Source organism: Zingiber officinale, chromosome 3A (genome assembly GCF_018446385.1).
Source record: "Zingiber officinale cultivar Zhangliang chromosome 3A, Zo_v1.1, whole genome shotgun sequence".
In the NCBI taxonomy this organism is placed as follows: domain Eukaryota; kingdom Viridiplantae; phylum Streptophyta; class Magnoliopsida; order Zingiberales; family Zingiberaceae; genus Zingiber; species Zingiber officinale.
In genome coordinates this window covers 17290788-17299987 of record NC_055990.1, presented here as the reverse complement: position 1 = coordinate 17299987, position 9200 = coordinate 17290788, and positions in this window count along the sequence as shown.

Sequence of the window (9200 nt, the reverse complement as noted above, 5' to 3'; positions counted from 1 at the left end):
TATCTTTTTCATTTTCAATTTGTTTGCAAAAGTTTGTAAAGATTTCAAAAGTTTCGTCTTTATGTTTTAAGAATTTAACCCAAGTAAATCTAGAATAGTCATCTATTATTACTAAGCAGTATAAGTTTCCATTTATGGATTTGACTCCATGGGAGTCAAAAAGGTCTAAATGTAGAAGTTCTAATATCGAGTTGGTTTGTGGCTGATTGGTTGGTTTGTGAGTGGATTTTGTTTGTTTACCTTGTTGACAAGCATTACATATGGTTGAATCTAGGTTAGGTAATTTCGGTAAGCCTCTCACTAGTCCATTTAATTTGCTTATATTTCTAAAGTTGGTGTGAGACATTCTCCTATGCCATAACCAAGTTTCTTCTTTTTGTGTTAAATAACACTTAATTGAAGAGGTGGTTAAGTTGATAGCATAGATGTTGTCTTTTCTAAAACCTTTTAGGCTTATAGTAGGATTATCTAGATGTTTGATTAAACACTCTGTGGATAGAAATTTAACCTTATACCTAGTATCACACACTTGACTTATACTCAGGAGATTGTATTTAAAATTCTCAACAAGTAGAACATTTGTAATTATGAAATCTATTTTTAATTCAATATTACCTATTCCGATTACCTTGAGTTTGTCATTGTTTCCAAAGGCAACTGTTCCTAAGCTTTTGTGGGTGAGTTGAGTGAACTTGGTGTGATCTCCAGTCATGTGTTTGGAGCAACCACTGTCCAAAATCCACTTGATTTCTACAATGAGTAGGAATTGAAGTTAGTCTTTTATTTTTAATTTAAAATAATTTTTAAAGTTAATTTAAAATAATTTTTAACGTTAATTCAATTTTAAAGTAATTTTTAAAATAGTTTTTTAAGTTAATTTAATTTTAAAATAATTTTTTTAAAGTTAATTTAATTTTAAAATAATTTTTTAAAGTTAATTTTTAAGGTTAATTTAATTTAAATTTTAATTAATCGTAGTTCATTTTAGTTATTTAATTCGAAGTTTAATTTAATTAATTTTAATTTAATTAATTTAATTAGAAATTTAATTTAATTAATTTAATTTGAAATTTAATTTAATTAATTTAATTTAATTAATTTAATTAGAAATTTAATTTAATTAATTTAATTCAAAATTTAATTTAGTTAATTAAATTCGAAATTTAATTTAATTAATTTAATTCGAAATTTAATTTAATTAAATTTGAAATTTAATTTTGATCCTTAGTCATCTCACCCGATCTAAGTTTTCAATCAGGGAATCCTATAATTTTGTGAGATGAATTGGATTTTAATTATGGAGTTTGGTTTAACTTGTGTTAGATTCAGGTTTAGCTTTGGTCTCAACAAATAGACATTCTTCGGATAAACCTCTAAGCTTGGTGAGTCACTTGGACGTCATTAGAAGTAACCAACCTTTCGAGGTTTTTCGAATAGTCCTATCCACGGAGCTTAGTACTAAATCTTGGTCTAACTAGTTAGGATCCATTTAAGGGTAGCTTCGGTCAGTTCCACTTGGCCAAATGCACCAGATCGAAGTCATATCTTTCTAGACATGCGATGCCCAAGCTTCCCTAACGTACTATCATCCAAAAACCTCACCAGTACCATGATTCAAGTTAAACTTGGTCTCTTTTTAACTAATCCTAATTACCCTGTCGGGTTAGTTTGTTTAGGTTACCCTGTCGGGTAAATTAGTTTTGGAGGTGTCAACTATTCTGGAGTCTCCCCCTGAATTATTGGCCTTTAATTTAAATTTTCGTTTTAGGTTTGTGTCGATTTCTTTTATAGTTATAATTAACTTGGTGATAATTTATACTTTGTTTAATATGTTTAAAATTTTGATTTCTTTGATTTGTATTTTGGTTTTTGATTTGGTTTATTCTAGTTTATATAATATATTTTTTCTTTAGGTATGTAATATTGATTAATTCCTACTTGCGTGGTCAAACACGCTTTCGGAACCCAAGCTTGATTAGTTGATTTGTATTGGGTTATTAATGATTTAAAGGTTTTATTTGAGTTCGACTTGTATCCAAGTCCGGTTTTATTATAACATGCTTTTTGATTGTTCAGGATTAAGTCTAGATTTTTTGATTTTGTAGTGAATTTTTCTAGTATTTCTTTTAAGTTATTAATTTCTGATTTTAATGATGAATTCTCTTCAAGTATTAGATCTTGAGTTGGATTTGAATTTTTTATTTGTTCCTTGAGGTTTTGATTTTCCTCAAGGAGTGATTTGTTTTCATTTTCTATTTTAATTAACTTACTATTTAAGCAGGAAATAATTTTTTAAAAAAATTGTTTAAATTAAAATATACCTCATCCGGGCCTTCGGAAATGAGTACGGACTCGTGGCTTGATTTGGGTTCGGACCCGTCTTCATCTCCCGACTTGTCTTCCGTTTCAGCTTCGCGGGCCATCAGCGCGAGGTGGCTCTGGTGCTTCTGCTCTTCGACTTCCGATTTGTCCGAGGAGGAGTCGTCCCACGTTGCTTTGAGGGCCTTCTTTTTGGTTGGCTTAGGTTTGTCGAATTTCAGTCTTGGGCATTCATTCTTGTAGTGCCCCTTTTTGTTGCATCCGAAGCAAGTCACATTCTTTTGTTCCGCGGGAGGACTGATCTTTTGAAGGTCCTTTTTGCTGAAGCTCCTTTTTCTCCTGGTGAACATTTTTCTTACCAAGTTCACCAGGTATTCTTCGTCTTCTGAATCTTGATCGGAATCTTCTTCAGATTCAGACTTGCTCTTCTTTTCTTTGGATGAGCCTGCAAATAAAACAATACCTTTCTCGGCTCCAGAATTAGTTTGTTCATGTAATTCTAACTCACAGAAAAGCTCGTCTAATTTTAACTTAGATAGATTTTTCGAAATTTTGTAGGCATCTACGATCGATTCCCACAAGCTATTACGAGGAAAGGCATTTAGTGCGTACCTTATTAAGTCTCTGTTTTCCATCTGGTGGCCTATCGCGTGGAGTCCGTTGAGGATGTCCTTGATTCTCGCATGCAGTTGACTTGCCATTTCCCCTTCCTGCATTTTTATATTAAATATTTTATTTAAAAGTAGGTCTCTTTTTGTTACCTTTGCATCGCTCGTTCCTTCGTGTAGCTCGATCAGTTTGTCCCACAATTCTTTAGCGTTCTGATGCGGTCTGACCCGATTCAGCTCTTCTCGTGTTAGGCCGCAGTGTAGCATGTTGATTGCCTTGTTTTCCGTTGATGCCTTTTTCCTCATGTCCGGAGTCCACTGTTCCGGGTCTAGTGGATTTCCGGAGTTGTCGACTGGAGTTCGGTACGCCTTTATGACGCTGAACCATTGATCGTAATCTGTCTTTAGGTATACCTCCATTCTTTTCTTCCAGTACGAGAAGTCATCCCCGTTGAATAGGGGAGGACGTACTGTGCTAAAACCTTCTAGTTGGTCTTGGATATCCCAAGACTTGGTCTTGGATTAGCAGTGCGGGAAAAAAAATAATAGGATTATCTAAATTAGTGTTGCACCAATATAGATTTAATTGCAATGAAGAAAAAATCCCAAATTAATAATAATAATATCATATTAGAATTAAGTGTAAAACAAAAAGAAAAAAAAAATATTTTCACCCCCTGTCTGATTGGTGATTGCACCAAATCAGAGCGGTACCTGCTCTGATACCACTTGTTGGATCGTGAAACGTCAATAGAGGGGGGGTGAATATCGATACACAAAATCGTTCGAAAAGACAGCGTTAAAAAGAGTTAAGCGCAGCGGAATAATAAAAAAAACTTAGACAAATGAACACGGTGTTTTTACTTTATTCGGAGCCTGTAACGACTCCTACTCGAAGGCCCGTACTCCGTGAGTACTTTCGTTGGGCAATCACTAACAGTTCGAAAATTATTACAATTTATAGTACAGGAATGCTAATGAAAATAAAGCAAATACCAACAAGAATTAAAGAAAAGGAAAGGAGCGTATTGTCGGATCTTTGTTAGCGTCGCAGGAGCGCAGAGCAGTAGAACAAGCAGTGGAAGACTTTCTTTTCGTTGTTATTCTGAAGCTCCCCTCTGACCCTCCTTTTATATGAGGCTCGGGGCGCCCCGGATCCCTTCCGGGCGCCCTGGTGGGACGTGGCAGGTCCAACCAGCAAGCTCCACGTGGCGACGCGCGAGTTTGGATAAAACTTACCTCCGAGCGCCCGGATCCCTTCCGGGCGCCCGGACCTCCTATTTCCAGGAACTCCTTCTCCTGCAAAATAGAGTTAGTCCGAGGCAAATATATATCCTGTAAAATAGATTGTTAGCATAATTAAAGTTCAATAAAGTAATAGCAAAGAGTATGACTTAGATTCCGTCTTTCTGAGACCGGAATCTAGTCACGATCTCGACTTAGATATCCGAAATGGATCTAAGCCGGATCAACGCCTAATGTTCTCTTCCCGGGAACGCGTCCTCGCAGTCACTCCCCTCCAGTGACTTACCTCACTTACCTGCCAGACATCCGGTCAGGCCGTCGACCCGTCTAGACTTCGTGCCAACTATCCGGTCAGCTCGTCAACCTAGCTGGACTTCGTGCCTAAGCGTCCGGTCGGCCCGTCGACCCGCTTGGACTTCGTGCCAGCTATCCGGTCAGCCCGTCAACCTAACTGGGCTTCGTGCCAGACATCCGGTCAGCCCGTCGACCTGTTTGGGTTTCTCCTGCACACTTGATCAAAGTGTCAGACAACAACAAACTAACTTAACCTGATTTGTCATTCATCAAAACCTAGGTTAAATCGTTAGTGCTAACCGCACCAACATAAAGAACATGTAAAGTCTTTGGGACTTCGTAGAATGTAACAATATTGGAATAACAATCAAACTTTGTGTTATGATTGTGTAATTTGCCATAATTTATTCAATGTATATGTTATATTTGTTACATTCATGTAAGATCTCGGTGAGCATGTTGGCAGGTGGAGATTGGTCCACTCACATGGACAATCATCTCTGTTTGTTAAGTACAAATAGGGGTAAGACCGTTACTTATGAAACAACTTACGTAGCTGAAATTATGAAAATAGAGACAGATTCATAAGTTCAGGTCGTCTTGATAATTGTGTCAAGATGAGATCATTTATGTGTAAATAATGATCTAAGTAAATGAACTCACCATTTACTGAACCTGTTGAAGGCCAGATTAGAATTCATATGTTGAATTCAGGATTAGACGTTAGGTATGTCTAGATCAAAATCTGTACAATGTTAAATTTGAAGACAACATGCACTCTTTCTAGTAAAGAGAATAACATCGTAGCATGTGATTCATACTACATGTGCTATTACGACGATAAAGGTAGTAGGAGAATAAATCCATATTTCTCTACTATGTGAGACCTTTGAGATTATATGTTAATCTTAATTTTTTGCCTTAGTGACTATTTAGTTGTCTACTTGAAGTTTTAATCAGTGTCTGCTACTTTAGCGTGTATCCTATGGCTATGGATGATTCGGTCTATGGAGCATAACTAGGAAAGCGACTGATTAAAATGAATTGATTCTAGCTAAAAAGGAAGATTAAATATATTTACATCTTTTGTTGTTATTCACTGGTCGACCCATTTCTGTTATGTACGGAATGAATGTGAATATTGGATATGGAACATGCTCATGACATAATGGTCATTATAAGGGATTAGAGATGTTCATATCAATGTAAATGAAAATTATTTAATCTGGGTAAATAGCAAGACATGGATATCTTCAAGATAATGGCTGTGTGTCACTTGAAGATTGGATGGATTCTGGATAAAGGCTATGTGCCACCAGGAAAGAGGCTATGTGTAATGAAGAGTGTGTCTCTAATTTATTTGAGCAGCTAAGCAAAGTGTAACAACTTTATTAGCATTGATTGTTCAATGAGCGGCTAAGTCAAGGTGTAACAATCTTCTTAGCAACTATCGCTCAGTGTGCTTGCTGTCGCTCGAACCATTTTCTCTAAGTATGGATTGGATGTTCTCATATGGTCTATGTGACCAAACTCTCTAATAGTCTATGTGACTTATTAAGTCTTTGTGACTTACCTGAATGAACTAGTCTTAGTGACTTACCTTGGACGAGTGGGAGATGTTGGAAATGGGGATAGTGGGGAATGTGGCCATGTTCCTCACTACTCATAATGGAAAAGTTCATTATGCCCCTAGTGTATTTCCCTATATAAAGGGGGTCCGTCCAAGGCTCAGGGTGTGTGAAATCAGAGTGTGCAACGAGAGTAAGAGGAGAACATCCAAGGCGGCGGGATTTGGTTTGTGGAATTGCGAAGGGCTTTCCAATCCTGTGATCGTTCTTCCGACAGCAAGTTTCGTCATTGCCAATTGCAAATCTGCGGGAGATCGCTGTAAGTTTTTACCGTATTTAATTAATTCGTCTATCATGCATTTAGAACATATTTTCTACAATTCTGCTCTAAACAGACCTGGTCTTCCTTTCTGTCAAGACATGCTTTGCTGCTCGACCGACTGACCGACCGACCCGACCGACCGACCGACCGACCCGACCGACCGACCTGGCCGGCCGACCAACCGACTGACCTGACCGGTTGACCGACTGACCGACCGACGAACCGACCGACCGACCGACCCGACCGGCCGACCCAACCGACCGACCCGACCTGCCGATCCGACCTCATCTTGGCCGATCTGCCCTCTGCTCGGCCGATCCACCCGCTCAGTAACACAGACTAGTAGCTCAGCCGATCTTCTTGCTCGACAATTTTTCGGCTCAAAGCAGAAATTAGCCCCTACTGGCAGCTTGAGATTATCCGCTCAGGTTATCTCTATTGTAAATTGAATTTAATTCGATACAATTTAAATTCAGTTAATATCCCGTAAAATCTCCGACAATATATTATCGTGTGTCTAACAGAGAGGTCGGCTTGAGCTGTGCTTTTTGAGCGAGGCTATCGAGCTGAAGTTAGTTCGTAGGCAAGCATAACTTCATTGGCGGTTGATCTGAATTTCCTAGGTCCGAGCTTCTTAGGGCTCAGCTAGTTGAGTGAACCCGACTTATCTCAGGCTCACTCTTGACGGGTAGGATTCTGATTCAAATAGGTTTGACCTATTTAACTTTGACTTAATATCTAAATCCGACTGTCGACTTCACTGGCACACATGAAGGCTAATAATATCCACCACATCACCTACTAATCTAGAGATACCCGTGCATAGATGCTAATAATTTTAACACTTAAATTTTAAATTCTGACCCAAGTGTAAAATATTTGAGTCTAACTCAAAACGAATTAAATATCCACATCTATACTCGATCAGTGGATTGGATGTCGATACTTATCTCCATCCCACCTAACATCAACATGCCTAAATTTTTTTGAGCTTAATCACTTGATTAAGAAATTAAACCCGACTATAAATTAAAATCAAAGTTGCACTCGCTCTCCAACTTCATTAAAAAGTCACCAATAATGGATTGTGATTAGCAAGGATAACAAGTCCATGATTCTGTGGGCACACAAACCTTTAGGGAACATTTCAGGTTAAATCAAAATTTATGTTATATTATTCAATATCGATTAAATTTAAATAATTTTAACAATTTAATAAATAATATTTGATATAATAATATTGAAAATATAGTAATTTTAATCAAATTAGACTAAAAATATTAAAATAATTAATTTTAATATGTTATAGTAATTAGCGGTAACTATTGTACTTTATTGTAATTATTCTCGTAACTATTATAGCAACAGTGAAATAAAGTTACTTTTAAGATTAAAAAATATATATTTATTTTTTGTTTTTTTGGCTCAGCTTTTACGATAATAAAAATAATCCCTTTTTGATATTTAAATCATTTACGTCGCATCTAATTATGATTCATAATTATTAGTCACGTCATGGTTCCATAATTTTTTTTACAAAGGCATTCAATTTTTAGAGGTTATATATTTTAACAACTTAGAGGGTTTTTTTATAAAAAGAATACATAATTCTTTAGGTCTGAAATAAAATGTTTCCCAACCCTTTAACTAAATCCAAGTGGAACTAACTAACTAATCATGTGTCGAAATATTTATTAGTAATTATTTATTCCTAATGATCTATATTATATTGCAATGGTCAGAAGATGGGATCCGAGTTGGAGGCTATTAATTTAACTTTAGCTGCTATTTTACAAAATGCAAATTGGGTTTGAAAATTCAAAGCATAATCCGTGGAAAGCTTCTTTAAAAAGTGTTAATTTAAAAGTTTATGATATATTTTTTAGCGTGCATTTGAAGGTCTATATTTTCTAAAAATATTACAGATCATGTTGCTTTGTTAGAAATTTAGGAGATCATGCTAAACTTAGAGATTATCCGGTTATCCCTATCGACTTGGATGATTTGACGTCTAATTATTAAACTAATTAAGACTAATGACAGTCATGCTCATTAATGTCTGTCTCATTAAAGTCGCCGTTAAAGAATCACAACAAGATCAAAAGGTTCGGATTCCATAAACACAATCTATATGATAAATTAATCAATGGTTTTTAGTTGATAATTATAACAACTAGAAAATAATAATTAATCAGATTTGAAAGTTTCCACCTGTCAAATAAATCAAGAAGCTTTTAAGTGATCTAAAAGTTCAACATCTGTTAATAACTTAGAAATTCTGTATTTCTTAGTTAAAGTCTTATTTAAAAAAAAAATCGATCTAAGCATCCCTTAGTTAAAGTCTTATTTGAAGAAAAAAATCTTATAAAATATATAATAATTAGGAATTAAAATCATAAGGGTCTAAAAAATAATTAAAAATCTATTCTATTGTACCATAGCTCCGAGCACAGATTCTCTAATTCGTAAATTACAGACTAGGAGATAGTCTATATTGTTAGACCATTGATTTAGATGGACCCTACCTACTTAAAGGTAGGGTTCATCTAAATCAAAAATACTCATACAATGAATCATTTTCTGGTCCGTAATTTACAGATCAGAAATCCCTGTTGCATAGCTCGAAAGCTATAATTATAATATGTGAGTGAATTAAGCACGGCCTATTTATTTTTATTATCATCAAAAGTTATTGTATTTTTTATCCTCAAAATATTAATACTTTAGTTCTATGATAACAATTTTTATCTATAAAAAAAACTAAAAAACATAAAGAATCCTTTGCATCAAAGCGGCTCCAAGCATTTTTAATCATTTTATCAAATTTCACTAATTTTGATAAAT